Below are 4,902 nucleotides of genomic sequence, written 5' to 3' on the forward strand. Positions count from 1 at the left end.
CTGGATCGTAGGAGTAGATGAGTTCGGATGATGGTCCCACACTGCTAACCTCAGCCTTGAAACGGATACTGACCGTATCCTGAAATAACAACAATGGTGGGTCAACCCCACGAGCAAGTCCTCTCTACTATGACCCAAATCAGAGAATCAAATAAATTAATCATTATGAATCGGATGAGTACTATATCTGTATACATCCTACGGGAACTATCCGATGTATAACATGACCTCAACCAGAATAGACGGAGATCACTTAGACTCACACTAGGTGGTCAAGTGTCGCCTTTCCCTACCCGGGAAATCAGCTATTATACATGGTGCACGGTACTGACAACACAGACTATAACGAACTACACAGTGATAACACCTCGCAAAGTACTGATGAATATACTGAGCATATAAATTAGGCAACACATGCCAACAATATTAATAAATGTACCGAGAATGTCAATTTAGGCAACACATGCCAATAATATTAATAAATATACCGAGTATGTCAATTAGGCAACACATGCCAATAATATTAAACCACATACCCCGACAGCCACACATCTGTCTATCGCAACGAATGCATAAGGTATAAATGAGTCTAAACTTATTAGTCAGCTCACATGGTTCTATATGGCAACACATCCATATAATATAAATGCGACATAATAAACAGTCCATTTATTCCCTGAAATGCACACAGCATAATAATCATGGTTTATATATCAATTAACAGTATAAACATCCTATAAGATATCATGGATAATTTATCTGACTAAAACCATGGCCTTATTTAATTTAACAGTAATGTTTGATACCATTAAATACGATAATAACACTATTTATATTTAACAATGTCGTTAAATAAATCACATTAGTATCCGTACTGCGAACGAGCCAATAAATGCTTAGAAAAGATTAATCGGCCATAAAAATGAGTAACGGGTGTTAAAATAATAATTTCGTGGCCCGTTAAACCCGTAATTACCAACACAGTACCTAAAAATCCAAGTTTAAGGTTCTGGAATTTACAAAACAGGCCCTAGGGGTATTCTGGTAATTTCCAGCAGCTGTAGGGACCCCACACGCGCCCTCACGCGCCTCCCAGAGCCTCCCCACGCGCAGCCCAACCTTCCCCACTCTCCCACGCGCCTCCACGCGCGTCTGGCATCAGCCACGCGCTCCCACGCGCGCGCACGCGCTGCCACGCGCGCACTAAGGGTGCCTTGCTGACGTGTCACTTCCTGGTTGGTTGGCTGCATCCGGATTCCGTACTCGCGTCACACCGGATCATCTCACCCTATCTTCCCTCCATCCAACGCCCACAGATCCGGGTGTACCGCGGTATCATGGACCGCGATGCACCGGATCAATCAGACTCCACTAATGGCCAGGATGCGCGCGTACACCCTCCTATGGTGTGCCGCGTCGCACCGGATCACTCCGGTCGTCTCCCCCACTGCCGGCGACCGGAAAACTCGCCGGAAGGTCGCCGGAAATTGCAGAAAATGCCCGGAAAAATCTAGAAAATTCTAGAAAAATCCCTAAAGTCTTATTTAATTATTTTTAGCCATTATTAATTTCATAGGACATTAAATAAATATATACCATCCTATATAATTAAAATTCCATTAATTTAATAAAATAAAATTAATAATTTATTAACCCCCAAACCTTGGCTCTATGCATAAAAATAAGCTAAACAATTAATTTATTAATTCAAAGGGGAAAAGTAGATAATAACTTGCCTTTTTGGATTTAAAATAAATCCGCCGGTCTGCGCGTAGTCGGGTAAAATTGCCTACACCGGTCCAAGCTTCTTTCTCTTTCTCTTTTCCTTTCACTCTTATAAAATAGCTCTCTAGAATTTATACTTTGCTTCTAACTCCCTTTATTTTTTTTTCTAAGGCAAGCTAGTTAATTTATAGACAAAATATATAATATAAATATTACAAATATCTAATTTATAATAACTTCTCACCCATTTCTCATATTCCTACCTATATGGCTTTAATTCCAACCATAACCATTGATGCAATCCTATCCTAATCTCTAATTTCATCATGACTTTGGTTTAATACTATTATTATTATTATAAATATTATTATTATTATTACTAATATTATTATTAATAAACTTTTATAATAATTATTATTATTATTATATTATTATTATTATTATTATTATTAAACTAATATAATTATTATTAAACTAATATAATTATTATTATTACAAAATAATACATTATATCATCATAATACTATATAACACAAATATAATACTTTAATTAACTAATAATGATTAATATAAGCATAACCAACAAATAAAATTATTATTAATAATACATGCATAAATAAATTTACTATTTTAACATACACAATCACTTTACATGCACAATTAAATGAACATAATATAATAATGTAGTATGCACAAATAAATAAAATTAATTAACCTAACACAAAATTAATTTAAATACATTCTTTAAAATTACGGGGTATTACAATTTCAGTTTCAGTTTTTATCTACTTTTGACGTTGAACTCTCAGGGTTATATTTAGGGATCCCTGACGTAGGATTTCCAAGTTGTAATGAAGTACTGTATCAAATAAAGGATGGATGGATGTTGTATTATTTAATGTTTCTTTCCTGTCTAAATTCTTTTATTTCCATCATTTTGTATTCCATGCTTGTATATTGCCAATTGTTTTTGATATCCCTCGTTTTTCGTGTATAAGCCTGATCAACTTATGCGTGGGAAATGTGGGGGTGTTACATATATTCAATAAGGAAAACATATTATCATGAATATAAATATAATAACTATGTTATCAAATGCTCAAAATGTAAGCAAGTAAATATACAACAAGTCCAAGTCTATGATTTAAACATAGAAACAACTTCCAAAACACAATTAAATCCATGGAGTAATTAGATATAATTTAATTAAATAAAAATAATTAAATTTTCTAGATTCCAAATGAATTCCAAATAACCTCAAATTTATATATGTTGATGGACATATCATGGTCATCATATACATAACATCAAATAACTAATTAAGTGATTAAAACACTTAAAATAAAATTAATTAATCTAATTAATTAATTTCCTCTAGATTTTTAAATAACTCCAAATGCTCTCAAATTAACATATTTTCAAGAGCTCACCAAGGCCTACTTTAATATCACATTACAAGTTTATTTCATGCTTGATACAACTATGTGAATTAAACTTTCACAAAAGATAAATATTAAATAAAAGTTGCAATTCTTATTCAAATAATCCCAATTTAATATATATCAACCACTATACCAAGGCCTAAATTTCTAGCATGCTACAATTTAATTCTAAGTTGAATATCACCATAAGAACTAAATCTTACACGAAGAAAATAACTAAATTAAATTCTAGATTATGAACAAAAGCATGCATACAAGTTGTATAAGCATCATTAGCATGCAAGACAACAAAAATATGAAACTATAACACCCCATACCTCCAAAGAGGACATACCGAATCTGACGATACTCCTTGGTTATGTTGAGGACAACACGGTGAACATTAAACTCCAAAGAGGACATACCAAAATCCAAACTTGACCTCAAACCCGAACTCAAAAAATGGCCAAAATCGGATTCTAATAAGGAGGAAAGATGCGCGTAGTCAAGACAAGCATAAAACACGAAGGCACTACGACTTTTTAACAAAGGGAATGAGGTTTAATTGAGAGAAGAAGAGTGGCAGCCCCCTTGGGCTGCCATGGCAGCTTCTGGTCGTGCATGAAGAGAGGGGAACATCACCTTTTAATTTTATAACCCCCTATTTATAGGAAAACCCTAAAAGTGCCCCAAAAGGGCCCCGCCGGGTCCGAAAAAGTGAAATTTGAGCAGAAACGGCAAAACTCTGTGAACAAAAAAGAACTGAAATGAGAAAATATGAACAATTGAAGAAACAACATCAAAAACCAAGTCCCGAGCAGAGAGGTATGCCCCGAACAAGTTCGGCGGCAACCGAGTCCAGAAACCCTGAAACTGGAGAAAAACGACCAGAAGTTAATTCTAAAAGTACATGACTTGACGAAAAGTGAAAATGAATCCCATACAAGGATCGAGGCTAAAAAATGAGGCATTTTTGTAATAAATTTCATTAATTGCACAATGACCCTCCAAAAAGTGAAAACTGCACTAATGACCCAGAATGAAAATATCTTCTAAAAATATTTTCTTAAAAACTCCTGAAATAAAATATCTTGAAAAGATATTTATGAAAAATACCCCAAGAAAAGAAAAAGATTCTGAAAAACTATGCATCCATGCCTTACGGACATCGGGTAGAGTACCTTATTGTAAAAGTAAAGATACGTTTTTCGTGAAAACCACTTAGAATGAAGATACGTGAAGTCAAAAACCAACTTCGAGAACGAAAAGTGAGGTTGTGCCAAAAAGTGACAAACGGGGAAAAGACAAAATAGGGAAAAGGACGAAAAGTGAATAGTATAAAAAACGAAAAATGTGGAAATGACTCGGTCCTTAAAGGAAGTTATCAATTTAAAGGAAAAAATGACCGGGTTATTACAGAGAACACCTCAAATTTCTCTCCGTACAAATATTGTCTCCACATCTTCAAGGCAAAAATCACTACTGCTAACAAGAAGTCATAAGTTAGATAATTCTACTCATGGGTCTTCAACTGACCTGAACCATAAGCTACCACCCTTTCGGTTTGCATCGACACACAACCCAAACAGTCCCATAAGGCATCACAATAAATGGTGTAACCCAAGCTACGCTCAGGTATCACTAAAATTGGGGCAATTGTTTGTCTTTTCTTTAACTCCTGAAAAGCACGCTCACAAGATTCATCCCAAATGAACTTAACTCCCTTACGAGTGAATCGAGTCATAGGTGCAGTTCG

Source organism: Cornus florida, unplaced genomic scaffold, assembly GCF_030987335.1.
Source record: "Cornus florida cultivar Cherokee Brave unplaced genomic scaffold, ASM3098733v1 CherokeeBrave_3.0.0_Hap2_Chr08, whole genome shotgun sequence".
NCBI lineage: Eukaryota > Viridiplantae > Streptophyta > Magnoliopsida > Cornales > Cornaceae > Cornus > Cornus florida.